General features: G+C 53.6%; 1 protein-coding gene across 5 annotated transcripts in view; it reads left to right on the top strand.

Annotated features, from left to right (window-relative positions):
• The first annotated feature begins 719 nt into the window (after positions 1-719).
• The window catches only part of HDAC4 (histone deacetylase 4), a 338,393-nt gene continuing 314,921 nt past the window's right edge, over positions 720-24,191 (top strand). For 4 of the 5 annotated variants that reach the window (XM_058533325.1, XM_058533323.1, XM_058533324.1 and 1 more), the window contains exon 1: positions 721-1,005. The gene's annotated coding sequence lies outside the window, so the exon portion shown is untranslated. Of the gene's footprint in view, positions 1,006-24,191 lie in introns of all 5 variants that reach the window. The other variant, XM_058533322.1, reaches the window with a different exon arrangement.

Genomic DNA, 24,191 nt, shown 5'->3' with positions numbered 1-24,191 from the left:
GCCCCTGCGTCTCCGGGCGCACGCAGCATCACGTGACCGCTGCCAGTACCCAAGATGGAGGCCGCAGCCAGGCCTGACCGGCTTCCCGCTTCAGCCCGCGCCGCGGCGTGCGCCCGCCAGGCACGCGGTCCTGAGCCCTAGGGTGGTGGGGGGCAGCTCTTCGAGGGCGGTCGAGGGGCACTTGCCAGGGCCAAAGGCCGTATTTACAATCACTACTCGCTCGAGCTCCCCGTGCTTTCTCAACCGCGAAGCGCCCAGTGGCTGGCGCCTTGAGCGTCGTTTAGTACCCCCGCCCTGGGGATTGGCAGCTTCGGCAGCCAATGGGGCCCAAGACATGTGCGGGTAGGCGGGCGGGGGTGGAGCATCCTTGCCGTCCGTAGAGCGTCCGGTCTGGCGGTTGGCCGCCGCGGGACGAGGGGCGGGAGCAGACGGGGCTGTACCTGGTGTCCCAGAAGACCAATGGGAGGACGGCCGGGCGCCCGGGGAGGGCGGGCGGCGGGCGGGGCCGAGCCGTAATTGACGACTTCTTCATTAGAAACCAGGCAGGAGGGAGGGGCTCGCGAGGGGAGGTGATGCAAGGCCACCGCAGCCAATGGCTGCAGCGCCGCTGGAGGGAGGGCGGGGCCGGCGCGGCTGACGGGCGTCGCGGGTGGCCTATCAGCGCCCGGCTCGGTGGTGGCGGGGGGGAGCAGCATCATGGTTCAACGTGGGTCAATTTTTTGTGAATGAGGAGGGGAGGTTGTGGGGCCGCCGCCGCGGAGCACCGTCCCCGCCGCCGCCCGCGCCCGAGCCCGCGCGCCCGCCCGCCGCCCGCCCGCCCGCGCCGCCGCCTCAGCCGCCTGGGCCCGGCGCGCCGCGGCCGCGTCCCCGCTGTCGCCGCCGCCCGAGCGCCCGCCGCCCGCCCGCCGCCGGGGTGGTGGTGGTGGCGGCGCAGGCTGAGGAGATGCGGCTCGGAGCGCCCGCGCGGGGCTAGAGCGCCCGCCGCCGCCGCCGCCCGCCGCCGCGGTAAGCGCAGCCCCGGCCCGGCCGCGGGCCATTGTCCGCCCCCCTCCGCCCGCCGCAGGCCGCCGCTCCACGCCCCCCGCCCGCAGCCGCCCGGCCCCGGCAGGTGGACGCCCGGCTCCGCGCCCCCGGCCCGGCCCGTGCGCCCAGGCCGCGCGCGCCCAGCGCTGGGGCTCTCCGGAGCGGGAGCCGAGCCCGCCTGGACCTCCCCTGCAGCCCAGACAGAACGAGGGCCGCCGCCAGGCGGGGGGCGCACGCCGCCCCGCGCCCGCCGTCCAGGCCGAGCCCTCGGCAGGTGGGCCGGGGGCCCCGGAGCCCGCCGCGCCGTTTATGTAACTTTGTCACGCCTGTGAGTTTGCAGAAAAACGTCCCTCCCGGGCCCGCGGCGTGGGGTGCGCCGTCCGCCGGCGGGTGCGCCCCCGGCCCGTCGCGGGAGGGGTGGGGTCTGTCCACGACCCGGAGGGGGTCCCCGCAGGATCTCCACGGGCCGAGACGTGGCTCCGTCCTGCCCGGAGGATGGGAGCGGCGTTTCCCGGCATTGCAAACACACACCACGGCATTATAAGCAAATTATCTCGTATTTACATTGAACGTTGAATTATTTGACACTGTTATAGCAGGAGACTGTGCGTATCAGTCGGAAAGGCCGGGGGTGGAACCCAGTGTACTCATTTAATGCACATCAAAAATTTGTAATAACTTGCAGCCGCTGATATGAGTGTTTTCTTTATTGCATGTTGTAAATTGACCTGCTGTGACACAATTTTCAAATAAAGCGTGGCAGAAATTAAACTTAAGTTATTTTAAAACTAATGACTTTCTTAACTAAATCCTAATTGCATTACTGTAGAGACCTATGTAATTGCTTGCTGAGAGCAGCTCTGCCTGCCCTCAGTGGGGGAGGACCGGGCCTGTTACTTTGCTTCCCCGCGTTACTCCGGCTTTTTTGTTTATTCCCACAAACCATCTAAGCATGGAAGGCCTGGGAGTAAACATGTAAACAGCCCTCGCCCAGCGCCTGCCCAGCAGGATTGAGGGAATACTGGTGGGTTTGCTCCTTGGCCTGGTTTCACTTTTTCTTTTGTAATACGATCATGGTTGCCTGGAGTTTTAATTGCTTCTGATAATTCGGTGCATTATTTGAGAGACCGTCCTGTGAAAGCTGGTGTGGTGGCTTCAGAATCTAGCCACGAGAGGTGGTGGTGGTGATTGGGGAGAGCGAGAGAGATTGAATTAAGAAAACTCAGCTGCTTGTACACAAATATACTCTACAGCAATTACAAAGCAACAAAAGTTATTGCAGAATTTTGCAGTAACTATGGCAACACAATTACTCTATTATAATTGGGAATGCAAAATGCCACCCTGTTAGAAGTTTCATCAGGATGGAATTTTGGATATCAAAAAGATGTGAGATTTAATTTTTTTTCAGGTAGCTCCTGAGAATTCTACAATCTGTGTTCCATTATCTATTTTTAATTCTGATCAAGCTTTCCCAGATATTCCACTCCCTGGGATCTGTGGCATCTTTCCCCAGAACTCACATTTGTGTGGGAGGGAAGTATTTTCCTGCCTTAAAAACACACACCCTGACACATTGTAAGACTTCTCTAGCTTTCTGTCTTCTGGACTTTTATTTTAAAGATCAAATACCTTCCTAAAGAGAGCAGTAATCAATCAGAAAAGAAGCAGGATTTTTGCGGCAGGCAGATGTAACACTGCCCTCTTTAGGGTTAGTTCTTTCTCCTGCAAGGGGAGCTGGCAGCATGAGTGCCCCTGGGGGAGCCCTGGGGCCGGGGTGGGGGCTGGGGGATGGATGACTGTGGTCTGCACGGAGGCCTGGAAGGCCTAGGGACCAAGGACAGATGTGGCCTAAGCAGCCCTGAGCCAAGAGAGAATGTTCTGTGGTCAGCAGCTTCGCAGCCATGCAAAATAAAAATCTCCAAATGTTGTGCTCTCAGAGGCCTTGGGGGCTGTAACTGTAGCAAGATGGACAGAACAACATGGCACCGTGGCCATGTGCAGCTGGAGCGGCAGATCTTGACTTTCAGTAGTCAGAAACCTGCTTTATACGGATGGCCCTCTTGATGTTTACCAGGAGGACTCGAGTTCTGGAAGTTTCCACACATCGTGGGGTTGCTGCAGTTTAATTTCATTATAACTCTTTCTTTTTAACTACTGCATATTTATGCCCAGTAATCGACTTCCATTTTCCAGCTTCATTGTGAGGTTTCAATGCTGCATGAATGGCTTTGAATTCTCATCCTTTGATGTTGGGGGTGGCACCAGAGGAAAGGGACTTTGTGCCGTCTTAACTGCTGGAGCAGAAGAAACATGTCATGACTCCTGTAGAATTCGTCCATACCATTCGTTCTCTATTGAAAACGGCTGGGCTTTCATGGCTCAGAAGCTGCTATGAGTAATAGATTAATACCTGATGTAGGGAGTGAGGGAGAGGCAGCGAATGAGAGGGGATACATGCCTGTCCAGCCTCCGTGGAAGCTTCGGATTTTGCCCTCGTTCTGCAGCCTGAGAAGCTGGGCCTGAGCTCCTGCTGTTCCAGCCGGAGGGCGAGTCCCTCCCCGTTGGTTGCAGCCCCCTCCTTGGGCCTGGGGTGGAGGGCAGGGGTCGAGTTTGGAGGGGGTTTTGTTTCAGTCTCAGATGGTCAGCATATGCTGTGGTGTGCAGTGGGCTCAGGGCTCTTGGCTTTGACCTTAGAGGAAGGTACAGCATCTTCTGGTTGGAGTCAATCTGCATTTTAACAGACCTTAGCAACCTATGCTTACAGGGCGTTTCTTTTGGGGAAAAAATGTAACTGAACCAAGATCAATGAGTTCTCTTCATAAGGTCCCTTTTCTTCTTTTGGGCTTATGTGAGTGAGGAGAAGGGGTGGGTGGGGCCTGTTTAGGGTACAAGGTGGGCTGTGGCATCTGCAGCTGTTCTTGGCCTCTCCGCTGCCTTTTCTGATGCGCCTCCTACTCGCTTCCTGGAAGGAAGGTCCAGGGCCCTACACAGGTTGCCTCCGCTACGACCCTTCATGTAACCGTGGGGACAGAGCAGCATCTGCATCACTGGCGTGGGAACCAGAATGTCTTTCCCAGCAAAGATCATAATACTAGTACTTGTAACACAGACCAGTAGCTGATATTCACTGAGCATCTACTTGGGCCACGTGCTATTCTAAGTACTTGTATATATATCTCATTTATCCATCCCCACAGCCTTAGGAGGTGGCTCCTGCTATACCCATTTTGCAGAGGAGGAACCTGAGATAGAAGTGAAATGGAGCATCTGGTACCCCTTGCTGTATCAAGTCCCAGAGTGATTCCCTCTCTTCCCTGCCTCTGTTTCCAGGCCAGTGATGGTCTTGAAGTTGAAATTCAGCATCATCAAGGTGTTTGGGAGAGCGCGGCCTCTTTGAGAACAGGACAGTTTGGAATATCTTGTGGGTTTAGTGTTGTGTTGGCTGTTGTTGGAGCTGTGATAGCTGACTCTGAGTTCCGGTAGGGCCTGGGAAGTAATTCTGGCTTTCTCATGCTGTCTTCTGTTACGTGTGTGGCATTGTAGAACCAGAAGGGATCTTAATCATGTTAGCTGGTGGTTGTTGTATCCCATGCTTGGACCTCCTCCTGAGGCTGCCTGGAGGCAGGTGAGGGTGGGCGGGCAGGGGGCGCCTGGTGCTCCACATCCATTTCAACCAGAGCAGTTTGGCATTCACTCCTTTGTCTGTAGGATTACCTTGAAGGTTTTATTGGAAGAAAGCATTGCAAGGATCAGAAACTTTGAAAAACCACTTATTTAATCTGTTCTTGTTATAACACCAAGCCAGAAACCTTAAAGAGAAAATATTGACAGATTTAATAGTATAAAAATTAAAGAAAAGTCTCTTTGGCAAAGGATTCCATAAGTGAGGTTAAGAGACGACGAGAAAAAAAATATACTATTATGCCTATATGAGCTTAATAGTCAATATGTAAAGAGCTTTTACAAACCAATAAGAAAAGGATGATCATCTCTATTGCAAGATGAGCAGAGCACATAAATACTTAAATCACAGTGGCTAATAATAAAAAAGACAGTTTTACTAATAAAGAAATTCGGCTGAAAGGAGATTCCATATAAACCCATCATATTATCAGAGGTTGAGTTTGATAATACCCATTGATGGCAATAATAATGATTCGTATCTTATATAGTTTTTGTGAAATTTAAGTAAGTTAATATGTGCAAAGTGCTTAGAACAGGGCCTGGCACATAGTAAGCAAAATATAATTGTTGGCTATTATTATTGTTATTATTTGCTCTCCAGAGAGCAAATAATAATTACTTAATTACCCTCCAGAAAAGTTTTGTGTGTCAAATTTTTAAATGTTCCTTCCCCTTGTCCCAGCAATTCTTATTGGAATTTATTCTTAGGAAAGAATGTGATATGATTGTGGATATCCAGATATGTACAGGCTGTTACATTGCTACATTGTTTATAAAGGTGGTACTTATTAAATACATTTTGATATTTCCATCCAGTGGAATGTCTGTGCACAGGCTCACAGACAGGCTAAAGAAAGCAGGTCCCAAGCAGGACCCAGAGGACCCCTTCTGCTTTTTGTACTTAAGTCTCTAAGGTGATAATGGGGGCCCTCTGAGGGGTCAGGGAAGTGGACTGTGAGGGGCTTTCATTGTCTTTATATATGTTGGTATTGTATAAATTTTTGCGGTAAACATATATTACTTTTTAATAGTAAGACTTTTTTTAAAAAGCCTGACATTTCCATTGGGGAAAAAAATACTCTTCGGCCTCGTTATTTATAAAGGAGGAAAACTAAGTTCTTGGGAAGTTGATAAATATGCTTAGCATTAGAAGAATCTAGGGGATTTGTTTCTCTGACTCACTTGTAAGCTCTCTAAGGGGGTGCTGGCCTCCTGGGTCTGGGCGGGCTTTGCACAGTCTGTGCTGCAAATGGTACCTAGGTGGTCTTGGCCGAAGCAGGTCTGTACCCATCATTCCCTTGCTCAAAACCCTGTCATGGCTTCCCATTGTTCTTAGGATCCTGGAAGGCCTACCTGATCCTGGCCTCTGTTTTATCAGCCTCATCTGATAGCACCTGTCCTGTTCGCTGAGCTTCAGCTCGCCACGTGCTTTGCTTCCTTGCTGTCTGTAAGCCCCCTTTGGCCCCAGGGCCTTTGCACACACTGTTCCCATTTCTTGGAACTACCTCTCTTCATCTCCCTCTTCTGTGACTACTCAATCCATGCTCATCCTTTGGTTCCCTGTTAAACGTGGCCTAACATCCTTTTTCGTCTGTCCTAGCAGGATCCTTTGTGTAATTTATAGCTCATTGTGACATTAGTGGTTTAGTGTCACTTCTCTTACTGCTGGGGACTCCATGGGGTTGAGGGGCCCTGTAGGACTCGTGCCTGCTTTGTGCCCAGTGCCTGGCAGTGTAGGCACTCCCTGAATGAATGAATGAGTGGCTGGATGAATGGCACAGCATAGGCTCTGGGTGGAGAGCCTGGATGAGGACTGGTGTTTGGCCTCTTGGCACCTCTGGTTTCTGCCTGTGCTCTGGAATTGCCTGTTTCCTCCCCGCCACAATCTGGGAACTTCTTGGTCCTGATCTTGGAGATTACATGCTTTTAAGTAGATGCCATAAATACAAGTGAAGTGGGTTCTGTGACGCAGAGAGGAGTGAGGGAAGAAGGGCCTGAAACACACAGCTGTCAAGTGGCAAATGGGCCATTGTGCATGGCTGAGGCGAGCGTGCACGGCTCGTCCTCGGCCAGACCGGCCAGGGCTTGTGTTCCAGGTGGCCAGCCGCTGCTTTCATTAAAGGCATTTTCCTCTGTTTATTTCAAATTGGAATTAATGACATTATTTCATCATTTCTTATTTAACCTCATGATTTTAATTTGATACCTTACTTTGGTTGTGTATATAAGCGTTTGGAGTCTGCTCTGTTAAAAAATGTGAATGTTGGGCTCTGTTAGTTTACTATTGTTTATGAAGTATTCCGTCTGGGTGAGTCAAGTGCTTTTGTTGGATTGATGTTTGAGCCTGAAACAATAAATCGGTTCTTACGGCCTGAGAGCCTGAGCTGGCCCTCCAAGTGGGAGTGTTGTTCAAGCGGTGATGGAATTGCGTGTTCCCTTGGGAGCTGCCGTCATCTGGTTTATGTGGTGCTATTTGCTGGAGGGGGTCTTTTCCAAACTTGGGAAGAGAAGTTGTGACCCCTCCCGACCCTCCCACTGGCCTCTCTTTGGTAGGGGGAGTGGTGGTGGCGTTGGGAGTGTGTTTCCTAAAAGTTTATGATTGTTCAGTTATTATTCTGCAAGTTCTAAGCCTGCACCCAAGCCAAGTAGGAAGTTTAACGTGGGAGGGGACTGCGAGGACAGAGTCGGACCACTGCTCCTTGCAGTGGGACGACTTGGTGGCAGGTGCAGAGGCAGGTCCTGTGGCCCCAGTCTTGATCAGGAAGACCTGGCCTCTGCCCGCAAGGAGCTTAGACGTTGGTGGGGACAGGGAGGAAGAGGATAAACACACAGGTGCACCAGGCTGTGGGGGCTGGGGGCTTGGTGGGGGCAGCGGCGATGGAGAAGCCTGGCCCAGGTCGGGGAGCAGAGAGGAAGGCTGCTGGGGATAGGGTGTGGTCCTTTTTAGCCAGAGCCACAGTTGTGGGGTCACAGCTCTGGGTAGAAAGGCCATCAGAGCGGTTGGTGGGTGGGCTTTGAGGGCTCCAAGGCCAGAGTATGTGAGGAAGGATGAGCTGGCCAAAGGGATGGGCTGGCTGGGGGCGCTCGGCTTGTGAGGACTCCCTTGGTTCGTCACGTGTGCGCAGACTGCTGGTATTTAATCGAGGTTTTTGAACTTCTTTCTGTTTCCTGTGTGGTGCGATGTCCTGGCGTCTCTTGGTGCACCTGGTTGGGCAGCACCGTGAGGGAAGTGAGCATGCGCGGTACCTCCCAGGGCGCCCCCAGGTGGCCCTGGCGCAGCCAGCCCCTCTCGGGAGTGCGCTTGGCCTGTGGCGCGGTCATGGAGGGCTCTGGGTGGGAAGCCAGGGCAGCTCACCCTGTGACGGGGACACATCCTGAAGTGGGGTGGCTGCTGCTTCTCTTCCTTTGTTCGGCCAACGTGACCCAGAGCTTCTTTTGTGTCAGGCCTTCTTCTAGGTCCAGGACTCCTTAGAGTAGCTCAGGACCTGAGCTCCGTAGGAATCAGTTTAGAGAACATTCTGGAAGGAACCTGAGCCAGCCTGTAATCCTGCTGTTGGTTTTATACAGTGGGAGTCAAAAACTGATTCTGAGCCCTGCTTGGCCCCCAGCTGCCACTGTGTTGTGAGTTAGGGGGGCAGAAAGCAGGGCCCTAGAAGGTCCACAGAACGTGAAGCACACAAGCAGGTCAGCGATGGGTGGGGTTCTCCCAGGGTGATGCTTGAGGCTTTCCCCTCTGACCTGCTGAGCCCCCAAGGGCTGAGGGGTTAGAGTATTGTGAGGAGCCTGTCCTGCCTGGCTCCGCCTTCAGGGCTGTGGACTGCGGGGGCCTGTGGTTACTTAGTGAATATGGAGAGCATGACCAGTCGGGAGGTGGAGTGTGGCTCTCGGCCTTGTGCATCTTTAAAAAGGCTCATAAAGAATCGGTCGGAAGCACTAGAGTGGATAAAATCTACATAAGATTTTGCACTGAAAAGGTCATAATAGGTGGTTTCAATCCTCGTTCTTGGGAAACCTTTCTTTGCCAGTGGAAGAGCTGTGTCGTCATTCCTTCCCAGGCCCTCCGGGTTGGAGGGACGCATCGAAGGACACATCACTGGGGCACTTAGTTCTTACTTCTGTGTCCTCGCGAGTACCTTCTGCTAAGCAGGTTGTTTTCCTTGAACTTTTATCATCTGGCCAGCTTGGCCATAGCCTGAGCATATCCCCAGTTGTCAGCTCGGGCAGCAGTCAACCTGCAACATCCTCACTGTCATTCCTACCAAAATCCCTGAGGAAGTGAGGAAGTGAGGGCTGGGCCGGCCAGCCTCTCTCTGGGCAGCTGCACGTGGCCTCCTCTGCCCCCAGCGTCTGCGAGCCCCCGGCGAGATTGGACCCCCAGTGGAGGAGCGTCCAGCTCATCTCCTGGGCTGATTGGAGAGTCGACCTTTTGGGATATGGAGTTAGCAAACAGCAGTGTAAGATGCGTCCCCTGACTCTTCCCCAGGGTGAGAATATCTTTCTGTGTCAGAATGGATAGTGATCTTCCAAATGTGGGTTGTGTTTTAGGAAGCTGTTCTTTTCAGAATTCTTCTAATTACGGGCAGAGCTGAAAGAGCAGAGAGGTGGGCAGTGGGACTCTGCTCCTATTTCGGGTGCTTTCTTCTCCCAGGTGGTTTCCTTGGGGGTGTGGGGCTAAGGGTCTGACTTGTGGATGTGCTGATGCTGTTTATCGCGGTGCTGATTTGCCTGTAGTGTAAAGAGGTGTTTCCCCAGATGTAGACGTTTTGTTTTCCGTGGCTCAGGGGTGCTGAGGAAAGGACGTGGGTGTCCAGTCGGACCTGGGTTGAGATCCCAGCTTCACCATGACCTTGTTGTCTGGCTGGCACTGCCTCACCTCTGCGAGTAGAATGTCCAGTGTGTAGGATAGGAGAAGGCCTCCTCCCTGGGAACCACGGGGAGGCCAAAAAGGGGTGCTGGGCGTGCGAGCCTCTCCCTAACGCTCGGCCCTTCTCCTCCCCTCTGTGCGAGCAGGTCTCAGTTGGGATGCCATCTGCAAGGGGACTGTGGGTGCCTGGGCCTTTGGTGTCCGTTATGTACTGCAGGATTCCCTGGGGCCCCTGCACCAGCTCAGGGCATCTATCTGCCGAGGTCATAGCCGGGTGAGCCTCCCCTCAGGGCCTCAGTCACATTTGGGAGCAAGTTGTTGTCTGTTTTTGTCCTCGTAGGCACTGTTTCACGGCTCACAGAGATCCTGTTCTTGAAAGCGCAGCAGCACCCATTAAACCGCGCGTGGATGTCCTGAGCTCCGAGGGCGCCGCAGTGCGTGGCAGGCACTCAGGGCTGGGCCACGGTGGAGGCTGTCCAGCTGCACCTGGGCCTTGGCTGCAGTGTGTTTCCTAGCTAGGCGGGTGGTGCTGAGGTGCCTGGCTCCGAGGGTGATGCGTGAACTGGAGTGATGGACGTTTCGTGCCGGGTTTTCGCTGTCCAGGAAACTGTGGTATTCCAGAAAAGGGAGCTGTCCTGGGACGACGTGGATGCGTGTTGCAGATGCAGTGTCCTGTTATCTTCACTGTTCTTTGTCATGCACCAGCTGGGAGCCTTAAGGACAGAGCACTCCTTACCTGCTGCCACTGTCAGAAGGCTACTCCACGTGGCAGCAGTGGCTCAAGAGAACCTGTGTGGCCTGGGTGCTCGGGCTCTGGGTGGAGGGGCCTGCAGGCCTGGTGCTGGCTCCTGATGGCAGGGCGAAGGGGCAGTGCTCCCTAGGGAGAGTGGTGAAGGACTTGGAGATGAGAGAAGCTGGGTGCTTCTCGTGTTGTGTGGGCCCAGCCCTCCACAGGTGGCTCTGTGGGTGTGGGTACAGGTGTGACTGTGCTGTAGGTCACCAGGTGACCTCTGGTGAATGGAGGTGCAGGGAGACCTGGGACTACATTGTGTCCTCTCTGGGATTATGGGAAAGACACTTTAAGAGGATTGTTTGTGAGCAGCTCTCAGTATTGAGCAGGAGGATGTTTCTGGTAGCGCTCCATCAGAAAGGATCTCTCCATGGCAGTTTCAGAGAGTACTGTGTGCTGCAGGGAATTGATTGACTTGCTTTCTGGGAAAGTATAGGTGAATAAAGGGCTCAGGCATGGCTTGATCCAGCTCCTTCACAGCGTCATCAAAGGCTTGTTTCTTTCCCCTCTCTTGGGAGAGTTAGCTTCCTGGTCCTAAGATGGCCCTGCCTGCTGCTGTCAGGGCTACAGACTTGCTGGTTCGTGCCCACCAGGAAAGAAAGCATCTTTGTCCTAGTGAAAGTCTTGCATTTAGTCTGCTTGGTCTGGCTTAGGTCACTTGTCCACCTCTGAACCATTGCTGTGGCCGGGGGTACGGAATGCTCTGAGTGGCTCAGCCTCTTCCAGAAGCTGGCTGGGGAGTCAGCTTCCCTCGTATGAAATCACTGCTGGTGGGAAGGAGGGTGACAGAGGATGGGTGCTGAGGAGGGAACAGTGGACCGCATCCTCCATGGAGCGCCTTGCTCTCCACAGCCTCAGCAGCAGTTCCCGAACGGCCTTTCGTGTGGGCCCACCCTGCGCAGCGCCATACTGTACATGTCACAGATCTTGTCTCCCGGAATCTGCAGCAGCCTTCTATGGAGAAAAGGATGGTCCCCGTTCACAGGGGAGGGAGGGGCTCAGCAGGGTCTGGGAGTGAGACCTTGACCAGGACTCAGTGACAGTGGATGTGGGGCCCACCGGCCTCCTTGCATTTCCTTCTTCCTAGGTGTACCCTGGGCCCTGGAAGTCAGGGGCATGTGGCTGGAACTGACCTGTTGGCAAGGTGGGCAGAGGTAATAGAAGCTCGTCAGGGCGCGTCCTCTCTCTCCCTCTGATGGCTGACTCTCTGGATGGAGGGGCTCTCAGAGTGGGGACATTGGAGCCACGAGGTGGAAGGGGCTGAGCCTCCCAATCCTGGTGGGTGCTTCTGACTGACTGGTCCCGCTGCCCTCAGGGTGATGTGCCCAGGCCACCTAAGATGACCAAGGCAGCTGTCTGAGATTGCTCTGGGAAGAGACAACCCACATCGGCTCTCCTGCCCCATGCCAAGGTGGGCCAATGCGAAGGCATCCTGAGAGCCAACGTGCAAGTCCTGCCGGCTGAAACGTGGCCCAGGCCTGGCAGTTCCAGAAGCCTGACTGATCACATCTGCCTCCTGCAGGCAAGGGGTGTTTTGGGATCAAACAGATGGGCTTCAAGTCTAGGCTTTAGAACCCTCCGGTGTGTCAGTGTCAGTTATCCGGTCTCCCTGCGCCTCAGTCTGCACATCTGCAAGGTAGGCCTGAGAATTTCTGCCATAGAGGATTGTTGCCAGGATCAAACGAGGTACAGAAGCTGGTGGCCCGCTCTCAGATGTGCCGTGTGGCATGAGATGAGAGATGCCATTGCCCTTCCTTAGGTTCGCGTGCCCGTGGGTTGGGAAGGCCCCCACCTGGTATTTCTTTAGTGCCAGGCACTGTGCTGGTATTAACTACTACCTGTTAGTCCTCAGCACCCCTGTGGCTCGGATACCCTTACTTCTCCCAGCTGATGCGGGGAAGCTGACACCCGAAGCAGGGTAGCTTGATGGCGGGGGAACTTGGGTTTGAGCCAGGCAGCTGGCTCCGAGCCCACGCCTTTCTCTCACGCACTAGTTGGAGTGCATAGTGAAGCTGGCTGCCCCTGGGTGGAAGTGCGGGGCACATTCTGGGATGCACTTCTGGGTGGGAAAAGCAGAGTGGTGTGGGGTTCGGTGTTTAGAAAGGTCCCGGCTGCGCTCCTGGTGCAGCCACGGACCAGCTGCTCTGAAGCATTTACCCAGCCTCTCCTGGCCTCAGTTTTCTCTTCTGCACAATCAGAGCAAAGAACCCCTGACCTGGCCGAGCTGTCGTGAGGATTAAGTGTGATGTCCCGATAGCGGGGGGTGCAGGCCTGGCACAGGTTGGTGCTCAGAGAGGCAGCAGCTATTCCTGCTACAGAGTGCTGGGCCCTGGCACATCCCCAGGTGTGGAAGGTGTCCCAGCCAGAACCTCAGACCTGCACAGCCACAACCCCCCTCCGGGAAGTTTTCCTTCTGGGGGAGGTGGGGGCCTTTCACAGAGGTGGGAGGTGAAGGCCCTCCTGGGCGTTGTGTTGGTGGTGACTGGCCCTGTGGCCTTTGCTGGGCAGGGGCACAGGTGGCCAGTGTGAGGAGCCAGCAGCCTATATGGTGGCACTGAGGCTGGAGGTGGCCTTTTGGCCTGAGTGAGTGGGGAGATGTTCTGGCCCCTACTTGTGGCCACACTGGTGCTTGTGGGCAGGGCAGCTCCTTCAGTGGGTGACCTCGTCCAGGCCATTTGTTACCCGTCCCTTCTCTCCCTCTCTGCTTCAGCCCACAGTTAAGTTCTGGGATGTACAGCCCTGGCGTGTGCACAGCCCCCCCCAACACACATGACAGGCATGCACACACGGATGCAGACATGTACATGTGCATGCATGCACACGCATGGGGGCACGTGTGAAGTATGTAAGTCTGGCTCCACTCTCGTGATTCCTGTCGGCTGACTTCAGCCTCTCGCCTCTAGCCACCCACTGCTTGATGAGGAACAGTGGAGTTTCTGGAAGGAGGGTGCATCTGACGACGGTTGGGGTGATGAAATTCTCCCTCCACGGAGTGCAATTCTCCCCCAGTTCCTCATCTGTTAGCGTAGATACTTTGTTTTTTGATCCCCACAAGTTTGACTTTCTCAGGACTGAGACAATGTGCTCAGGACAGTAGCTCCGCATTAGGGAGATCTGAGTGTGTGCTGTCCTGTCAAAGGGGCTGGGGGTTCCGTGGGGCCAAGATGGCTTCCCCTGGGCCCTTGGGACGTGTTTCCCTGTCTTCTAGACTCTGGCTGGTTTTTCTTATGAAAGCTGAGCAGCTACTCCTGCAGCTGGGTGTGCACACAGGCTTTCCTGCAGGCTCAGCTCTCCTCCCGTTACAGTGTCCTGTGGTTAACGTCCCAGGGCCCAGGCATGGTCTGGAGGCTGGTCCAGAGGAACCCAGGAAGCTCCAATGGAGGGCTGCAGCCTGTCGGTCACTGGAGTCACCCAGGCCCCTTCACGGCCGTTTTTCTGTTTTCCACTATCTGGGATGTCCCCCTGTTACCGCGGTCTTTGTGGGAGAGCCTCGAGCCAGGTCAGGGCGTGGGGGCTGCTGCCAGTTTGGCGCCTTGCGGCCAGGGCACCTCGGCTGATGTTTGAGCTGTGGAGGTGGCATCTGTGTGGTGCTGTTTTACTTGGAACAGAAAGGAATAAATTGTCATGGATTATCAGGCGGTCTTGCAGCATGGTGGATTTGGAAAATGAACTTTTCTTTGTTGCTTCACTGTGGACCATGTACTTGCTGTGGATTTCTCTGTGGTTCTCAGAGGAGCCCAGGCCGACACACCTGTTATAGTTGAGTTAAGAAAGAGGTCACCCCCTACTCTGGCTCCTGTTCCAGCCCCCCTACCTCTGGCCCCTGCTCCCTGCCCCTTCTCTGTCCCCTGGCCCGCACTCCATCAAATCTGTTTTCCAAGCTCCATCTCCCAACAGCCAGTGTTAATCTCTTCCTTTCGGATTTGTAACTTGAAGACAGGGAAGTTTGCTCACAAACTATCAGACCTTGGAAGTGAAGTGTGAATGACAAGGGTCTGCCTAGTGATTGGGTCCTTTACAGGAAGAAACGGAGGCTTGGAGCAGCGCAGGGCCTCCCGGCTGGTGAGGTTGGTGAGGGCACTGAAGGTGGGCGCGGGGCACGAGGAAGCTGGCCGTGGCTGCTCCACCTGTGCTGCTGGGCGGGAGCTGATGAGGGGGCGGCCACGGGAAATGGGTGTGGCTTCCTGAGCATTGGAAGACTGGCGAGAGGGAGTGAAATCAGTGAGCTGGATAGTTATGTAAAACACTGTACTACTAAAACAGACGTGCATGTGACATAGATGTGTTAGGCAGCAGAATGGACATTTTACCTAATTTTTTAGATAAAATATAAGCTGTACAGAAAGCTCCTACCTGGGGTAGGCTGGCTTCTTCTGGGCTGGCCCTGCCCAGGGGAGCTCCCTGCAAGGGGAGGGGCCTCTGGGGAGGAGTCTGGGAGACCCCCTGCCGGTGGCCCTGTGTGCTCAAGCTCCTGTTGGCCCGGTAGAGAAGAGAGCCCTGTGGCTCCAGGGGGTTAGCCCATCCCTGCGTGTGACTGATCTGACTGATGAGGACTGATCACTTCTGGGTGGTCCGACAGTTATGGGATCAGAAAGGTATCTAATGGAAATTATTTCTCTTGTGTTGCCTGAGAGTTTTTTTATTAAAGCATTTTCAATATCATTAATATTAAGGGAACTAAATTGAGAGAATAGATCAGCAATACAAATAAGCAGTTACTGTAATTGGGAAAAATACTAATGACTTAATTTGCGTATGTGGCAGAAGCTTTTTTTTTTATGACTGTCTTGATAATAAAAGACAACCTGAGTATCACAAATGCAAGCAAATAAAGAAATCCATTAATTCTCCTATTCATTTTTTTAAAAAATGGTATTCCTGGCTTTTACGATGACAGTTATAATAATTAGGGTGCCTAATTTTAATCTGTTACGTGGGCGCATGCCCTGCCTAGCTTGGGAAACCAGCTTCTCTTGGTGTGATTCTTGCCGTAGTTGATTGCTGTGAGGAGTACCGAGATCCGGGGGACCTCAGGTGAAATCCAGGCCTGTTGCCCCGTGGGGCCGTGTGTGATCTGCATCACTGTCTGCTTTGGGGGCCTGAGCAGCCCCGGAGCTGCGTGTTGTGCAGAGTGAGCCGGTCCTGGCCGATGGAGCCTGTGTGTGTTGCGTGGACTTGGGGGTGGTGCCTTAAGGACATGCCCTTTCAGATGGAGTCACACAGGCTGGAGGCTCCTTCAAGGGTTCTCACCCTGAGACGATTTTGATGTTGCTAGTGCCGAGTTTGGGAAACCCTCCTATCCTCCAGTGCAGAATACTAAATGACACTGCATTCGGACCATGATGGATTCGGTTCCACTGCACTATCATAGAACTTAAATAGTCATTTTGAAACCACTGGGGACAAGTTACATACGTCATTTACCAGGTTGGGTGAGGAAATGGAGTCAGCTTTCATTTACGTTTTTTTGCGTGTGATTAAAATGTCCCTTTTTCTCTCCCATTCTCTGCTTTCCTTTTCTTTTCATTTCTCTTTCAAATTTAAAAAATAGGTTTCGATTCCCCCAGAACTTACATTTTCCCAGCTAAAGCGTGTTTTGCAGGCAGATGTAGTTAGAGATAACAAAGAGGCCTGTTTGTGTTGTAGTGACTACATAAAAGGCGAGGATATGCTGAATGGTAAATTGCATTTTTGGAATATGCTAAAACGAAGAGCCAGAGTCATTTGTCTCCCACTACAGCTTCACTCGATGCGTGTTTTCATTGTGATGACGGAGAAAGGCAGTTGAGAAGGCAGCGCCCTTCCGCTGGATCCTCAGGCTCTGTTCCTTCATCCTAATGTTGCGTGGCAGTCACGTGTGCAGGTGACAGCTCAGTCACCACCAGTGTACTTTAAACGTCCTGATGTGTGTGCTGGTTTCAGTCACTTCAGGTTATCAGGAAGCAAACATTTGTTTGCTCTGTCGCATCCTGGATATGCCACCAAATGGTGGCCTACCTTGGTAGTAAGTGGCTGCCTGGTGCTGGGAAGTCTAAACTGGTGCGTTTCTTTATTTTCTCAACTGGGATTCCAAGGCTCAGTGGAGAATGACACTCAGCATGCAGTTTGGGTAGTTCATTGGATTTGTGTGTGTGTATGTCTAGCTTTTTAAAAAAAATTTTATTTTTAATTGTGGTAAGAAACATAACAAAAAATTTACCAACTTAACCATTTTTAAGTGTGCAGTTCAGGAGTGTTAAGTATATTCACATTGTTGTGCAACCGATTTCCAGAACTTTTTCATGTTGCAAAACTGAACTCTACCCATCACACATCAATTCTATTAGATTTTTTTTTAAAGATAAGTGGTTCTTATGAAACACAAGGTTACCATCAATCCCATGGTTACCGTAAACGTTTATTAACTCAAAGGGAAAGATGTTTGATATACAGTAACTCTACGTGTGTGCATCTCTATAAAATATATGTGTATGTATAGATAGTATGTTAATATCATGTTATATGTAATACATGTATGTAACAATGTACTATATATCAAGTTAATATTATATAATACATTATGCACGTATGTGTGCACATATTTAATCTACAAGGAGATCTCAGTTGTGTGGGTCACTGCAGAGCGTGGCTTTCTGCAGCATTATTCCTCCTCATGACTATGGTCCAAATTCCCAAGCCTGATCATGCCATTCTCTTTCCCCAAATGACCTGGCTCATGGGCTGCTGATTCAGCCTATGCTTTGTCTGCAACCCCAGCTCCTTTTTCCCACCTGACCTCCCACCCCAGTGAAGTGGTCGTGCTCCTGGATGGTGGCTTGCCCCCTCACCTGTGTCCTGCTGGGTACCCCTCCCCCTCCACCTGCCAGATTAGAGCCTTCAGTCTGAACCCCTCTTTTGCCACACCAGCTGCTCTGCAGCCAGGCCCTGAAGGAGATTTGGCTATGCCCCCACTGTTACCTCCTTGGTTTAGGAGCGTGATTCTGTTCTCCTTCCTTCCATGTGGCAGCGCTGCTGGTCGGGAGTTCAAAGGATCTTGTGGTTTCCAGTGGAGGAAGTGACTGGGTGACCCTGCAGCTGAGGGGAGCCCTGAAAGGGCACGACACCCAGCCTGGGGCCCAGCAGGGCTGCTTGGAGTCGGAAGGCCAGGGCAGGGGGGCCAGGTGAAGGAGGTGGTGGGAGGGCGTTCTGGGTGGAGAAGAGGCCCAGCCAGAGCCAGGGTGGCCTGAGAGCTGGGTGGGCGCTGGGCTGGCTTAGGCCAAGATGGCCTCCTGTGCCCCTGGGAGCTTTCTCTTGTAGGAGCAGGGAGCAGGGCCTTGAAGAGCTTTCCTTGGGGGGAAGGGGGGGTGCGGGGGTTGGCCGGAATGGAAGTTTTTAAGGATCGCACGGAGGCCTGGCAGAGGCAGACTGTGGTCAGGACAGGTCGCCCTGGGGGCGGGTTGGAGACCTGCAAACATGAGAAGTATTTGAGGTCTTGATGTCTCTTGATAATCGCCAGCATGTCGAGTGTCACCACGTTTTCTTATTTCCCTGGATGCAGCCTGGTTGTGTCTCTCCGTGCTCCCACACCTGCAAGGGGCCCCAGGACTTGCAGGAGACCCTCCTTCCCTGCTGGCCAAGCCCCTTTCGCCCCAGCCGCTGTCCCCTGCGCACGCGTGCAGTCACTTCCCTCAGCCTGGGTTCTCCTTCCTTTTCCTTTCAGAGGACAAGCTTTTTTTCTGGACTCGTCTCCTCCCCTCTACCCGCCCTCCCTAGGAGACTTGCTCCTTGGGGCTCCCTGTCCCCCTTAAATTGTTAGCCCTGTGGCTGTATGTTCCCTCTGTGTCCATCTCTCCTGGACCGGGGACGGCCTTGGTGCTGCCCTCCCAACCGCCGCTCTGGGTCAGGCACTGCCGGTTCTCGAACGTGCTCAGTGCGTGTTAGGCTGAGCAGGGGTCGTTTTCCTTCAGAGTGAGAGAGGGAAAGGGAGGTGGCTCCTGGGTAGCTAGACGCAGGTCGGAAGTCTGCAGAGAGATGAGTTTGTTTCCTTGTTTTGGAAAGGCAGGTGTACCTGAGGCTGAATCCCCTGACTGCCAAGGCAAAGGGGAACTCTTGAGTGAAAGAGGGGGTCCCGGGGACAGTGTTGGGAGCCCCAGGCACCAGTGCAGCCAGGGGGGCTGACATCAGACATGTGACCAGCCCCTCGTCCCCCAGGATCCCAGGGCTCCCTCCCTCTGGGCTCTTCCTGGCGTCACCTGGTCAGAGTGGCCCTGACCCTGGCCCCCGCCCTGTCCTGACTGCTTCGGTTTCCTCCCGGCCCTCGTCACCCCTGACGGTCGGTGTCTGCCTGCTTGTCTCCTCCAGGGACCACGAGGCCCAGAGCCACCACATAAGACCGTGGGGCCACTTCCATGGACGACCGGGGCTCGGCTGTGCAGCCACACGGGGAGCAGCCCGGCCCAGTCCGTGTGCATGGGGCCTGCCATGTGGACTGCACGTCCCCACTGCTACGCCTGCCGCTGGCCGAGTGCAGGGTGCTGGGTCTTGTTGGGCAGAGGTGCCATCCCGGGACCAGCTTCCCCTGAAGCCTCCACTGCCAGCTGACACTTTGCCTCCTCCTCCGTCTTTTTGAAAAACAAAGAAAGTTTGAAAACCAGGCATTTTGATTTCCATAGAACTTCAGTTTGCAGAGAAAATTAGAGGTCATTGAGATGAGTAAAAATTGAGCGGGTAAGGTGCTCAGTCCGGTATTTGGAGATATCGTCTCAAATAGCAGCTTAACAACGTGGGTAGAAAATTGGGCTGCCTGAGCAGAGCATGGCCGTTTGTCTCTGCCCTGATCTGTCCACGGGCCCCGTGCTCATGAGTTGTGTCCGTGATGCCTACCTCAAGGGAGGGTCACTATCCTGGAGTTGGAGGTGGTCTCCTCACCCCTCACTCCTCTGTGCCAAGTTCCAGCACCAGCTGGGACATGCTGCAGGCCCTGTCCCTCATTAGAAGACGATGATGAGAATAGAAGGGCATGGGGGCTCCCTGCCCGCTCACCTCAGGGCTGAGTTCAGGTTTGTCCCACTGGACCAAACTCTGCTTGTTTGTGGGAAAGTGAGGCAAGACACCCTGGGTCTCAGTGGGGCTGAGGGCAGGACCCTGAAGCCTGCCTTCCCTTACTGGAGGTGACAAAGATGGGGGGGACACACTGGGTCTCTGTGGGGCCGAGGGCAGGACCCTGAAGCCCGCCTTCCCTTACTGGAGTTGACAAAGATGGGGGGACACACTGGGTCTCAGTGGGCGGAGGGCAGGACCCTGAGGCCTGCCTTCCCTTACTGGAGGTGACAAAGATGGGGGGACACACTGGGTCTCAGTGGGGCCGAGGGCAGGACCCTGAGGCCTGCCTTCCCTTACTCGAAGTGAGACAGAGATGTGGGGACATCTCAGCCGTGTAGACCCCCTTGGTGGCCGGGAGGACCTTGGGGCCGGGTGTAGCCAGCAGGACAGGAGTGCTGTGTTTAGGGGTGAGGACTGTGCTTCTCAAACTGGCTGCGCATGGTCTCCTGTGAGAGTGAGTCGCCCCGGACTTCTTGGGGCCTCCCAGTGCCAATGCGCTAAGAGCCTCCTGGGCCCGACCCCTGCTGGGGGAGTGAGGGTCTATGGGAACAGTGCCCTGTCATTGTCACGTAAACGTGCCGCTGCAGTTACCAGATGGCAGCAAACACATGCTGATGGGACATATGCAGGCGAGGCGGAGCTGTCCGGTGATGTTTTCCTGGGTTTGTGTAGCTGACGTCAGAGGTGACTCCTTTCAGTGAGAAGACCAGAGACAGAGCGAGAGGAAGTGACATTTGGAAGACTCGCTAGCAGCCAAGACTGCCGTCACCCAGATGCAGTTGAAGGGCCTTAGGAGGAGGCCCCGGGCACTGTGGGCGGCTGCTCTGCAGACTAGGGTGTGCCCCTCGGCTCCATGAGTGTTCAGGGGCGTGCGTGTCAGGTCCGGTGGCCGTGCCCCGGCTGCTCAGGGTATGAGGAGGCATCGCTGTCCAGGAGGAGCTGACCCGCAGAAACTGCCCTTTCCAGTAAATGCCTCCACTGGAGGCCACTCGTGTGTGCAGTGCTGGCGTTTTCCCGTTGTCATCGTGGTGCAGTCACAATTTGTTGTATGGTTGTCTCCACATGCCAGCAACGTTTTTCCTTGGGCTTGTTCACAGAGCCGGGTCGTGCAGGGATCTGCCCACCGAGCTGCAAGCTTGCATTGTGATGATTTGTGCCAGCAGCATAGTCTTCTTTTGCTCTCTGCTGGGGTTTCCCTCTGATTGAGGGATAATTGACAGATAAAATTGTATACCTTTAGAGTGTACAGGTGATGACTTTATGTACGTATACATTGGGAGATGATTACTACAGGCAGGTTAATTAGCACATTAACACATCCATCACCTCACAGTTACCTTTTTTTTGTGTGTGATGAGAATGCTTAAGATCTACTCACAGATTTCCAGCATTCAGTACAGTGTTGTTAACTGTAGTCACCACGCTGCACATCCGATCCTCAGACTTGTTCATCTCATAACGGGAAGTTTGACCCTCTGACTGCCATCTCCCCGTGTCCCCCACCCAGCCCTGGCTGCTGTTTTTTTAACCGTCAGTCAAGTGTGGTCACTCCGTCTGTATTCAAGGACACCAATGGGAGCTCAGAAGGATCAAGGTCCAAGGCAAATGAAATGATTGGCAGGCGGAAGAGTAGGCCCCAGGCCCTGGTTTCTGTCTGCTGTGTGGCTGCTGGCGTGAATCACCTCCACCTGGGCCATGTACGCAGTGGCTGGGAGGTCGTAGGTCCTGGGCATGGCTGGTGGAAGGCCTTGTTACTGACAGCAGTGGACACATGTTTTAGGGCCAGGGTAGTCAATAGAGTGCATCTCCTGCCTCATGGTGTGCAGCGACAGCCCAGAGGACTGTCTAGAAGGTTCCGCCTAGGGGGACCGTGACCAGACAGTGCCTTCCTTGGGGTCAGGAGGGGTGGAATACCGTTGCCCAGATCTGCCAACCTTGCTTTAGGGCCATTGAAGTACACGCTGAGGCCATGTGGAAACAACACAGTGTGAGATGAGTATGGTCTCCAGGGTGGCCCAGTGGCTGTGGTGATGACCATGATGTAGTGATTACCTGCAGTCCGATGGGGGTGACCACCTGGCACACGTCCTCTTCTCCGACACTCCCTCCACAAGGCACGGAGACAGCCCGGGCTCGATGGGTTTGCCCACAGTCCAGGTGGGTAGTAACTGGTCAGGGGTGGAGCCTGGGGACCCACACCTCCTTGGTCCTCCTGGTGGCTGCTGAGGGAACACCTCACGAGAACTCCTGTCAGTGCCAGGGCCCCTGGTGCAGCTCCCCACCCTGTGCAAATCTCTAAACCGGACTTCTCCTCAGCGGGGCTGTTTGCAACCATGTGTTTGAGAGGAGTGAGCTGTGTGGACTGGACAGAATGGTGAGTTAGTGTGTAGCGTGTCGTTGTACTGCGCTGTCTGTGGGAGGCGAGGTGGTAGGTGGCATCCAGTGCCACTTGTGGATGGCTGTGAAGCGTTGCCTCACTCAGGTCAGGTGCTCTGCAGGCCAGTCTTGGGCAGGTCTCCACCACCTGCCTGGCTCACTGCGTTAGGAAAAGTGGTGAGTGGCCTGGTCCAGGGCACCAGGCACAGGGTGGGCGTTCAGGGACTGTTTGGGGGAAGTAAACGCATGGAAGGGTGGGATGGGACCTGGTGGGCAGAGAGACTGGGGGTTCTGCCTCCTGGTCAGTGCCAGCCTCCACGGCCTTCCTCTCACACCTGTGCCCCCTCCTGGGCCCTGGCTCCCACGCCTCCAGCCTCGCTGGCCTCCTTCTGTATGGCTGCTCTGTCCTCCTCACCTTCTCTTCAGCCCGTTCTCCCGGTTGGCGCTTCTCACAGCCCTCCAGGCCCTCTTCTCATGCTCCACGTCCTCCTGGGCTGATTCCCTCAGATCTCCTGAGGTTTCTGGTACCGCCCATAATGACAACTCCCACATGTGTTATCTAGCTCGCATCCCTCTTTTCAGCCTTAGACTTAATCTTCAGCTGCCCCTCAGATGTCTCCCTTCGGATTCCCACAGACACCTCACCCTCCCTGTCTTCATTTTTGAGCCCACCGTCTCTCCCCTCCCTCCCGCCCCAGTCTTGCTCTCCTTCCCATGATCCTTAGGGACTGGTCCCTCTGCCTTCGTTGGTACTTTGATTTGGTACAGAATTCTTAGGTCAAAGTTATTTTCCATCAGAACTCGGAAGCCAGTGAGACAAGGCAGGCGGGTCCTATGTTGTTGACGAGAAACCTTATGCCAGCCTGCTTCTCACTCACTTTTAGGTGTCATGTTTTGATTTTCTCTGAAACTGTAGGATCGTCTCCTCTGGTGTTCTGAAGTTTTAGTCTGGGACTTTCAAAATTTATCCCAGTTGGCACATAGGGGACCCCTTCATTTTAAAGTCTTGTATGTTCATTTGGGGAAACTTTCTTCCTCTTATCGTCATTGTCATCATCATCACCATCATCATCATTGTCATCATTGTTATCATTGTCATCATCACCACCACCATCATCATCATCACCACCACCACCATCATCATCACCTTCATCATCATTGTCATCATCGTCATCATCATCATATCATCATCATCATCATCATCACCACCACCACCACCACCACCACCATCATCACCTTCATCATCATTGTCATCATCGTCGTCATCATCATCACCACCACCACCATCATCATCATCACCATCATTATCATCATTATCGTCATCATCACCGTCATCATCGTCATCCTCCTCATCACCCTCCTCATCGTCATCCTCATCGTTCCCGTCCGGCACCTAGGTCTCTGGTTCCCCATTGGTGGAATTCCTGTGAATCCAGTAAGGGCCGTTAACTTTGTTCTCTCAGATTTACTCAGCGAGACCGTCCAGTTCCTCTGGGTTTGGTCTGGGCAGCATTCACCTGCCTGAGGCAGGAGTTCTCTCCTGTGGCCCGACTGCTCGTGTTGGCAGCCGTCAGTGCTGTTTCTGCCATTAGTGTCTCCATTCTCTCTCTTGCTCGTGAGAGGTGCTTGAATTACCTCTGTTTCTTCTGGGGTCAGTTTTTCTATTTATCTTGGTCGCTTTTTTTTCTTGCTTCAACTTTTCCCTAAATGGCTGGTGAATTTCTGTTCATCTTTAAGGAGGAAGGGAAGATGAATTCCAGATGGACTCAAGGTGTGAATGTAAAAAGTAAAGCAATAGGAATCTCTAGAGATGGGCTGGGCATCAGGGATCGCCCTCCTCCTTAGTCCAGGATCCCCAGGAGCTGTGAAGGCCACGTTGGACAGTGTAAAATTTAAAACTTTTGATTGGATAAAGATGCTATCAGTAAAGTCAATGAGTAACTAAGAGTTTTGGAAACATATATGTAATGTCTGCCCGAGAAAAGAATAATGTTTCTGTTATCCAGAGGCCTCTCATAAACTGGAGAGAAAGACAAGTTTAGAAGCTGGACACAGACTGGGCAGCACAGAGGGAGCAAATCAGAAGGAAGAGATGCTCCGACTCCCTGTTTGCATCCCAGGAGATGCAAACTTTTTACCCAGAGGTAAAAAGAGAGACTGCACTTTTTACCCAGAGTGGCAACAGAAGCAAAGACGGTGTCTGTGCAGGAGGGGATGTAGGGAGAACAGTGGTCTCAGCCGAGGCCGGAGGAGGTGTGGATGGTGCATCCTCTTGGGAAATTCTTCCCTTACATTTTCTGAAGAGGGAAACACAGATCCCTGGACTCAGCACCCACTCCCAGGACTGTGCTCCGTGGAAGCACAGGCACC

Source organism: Diceros bicornis, chromosome 37 (assembly GCF_020826845.1).
Source record: "Diceros bicornis minor isolate mBicDic1 chromosome 37, mDicBic1.mat.cur, whole genome shotgun sequence".
NCBI classification, from domain to species: Eukaryota; Metazoa; Chordata; class Mammalia; order Perissodactyla; family Rhinocerotidae; genus Diceros; species Diceros bicornis.
This window is presented reverse-complemented; position numbering and strand designations above follow the sequence as displayed.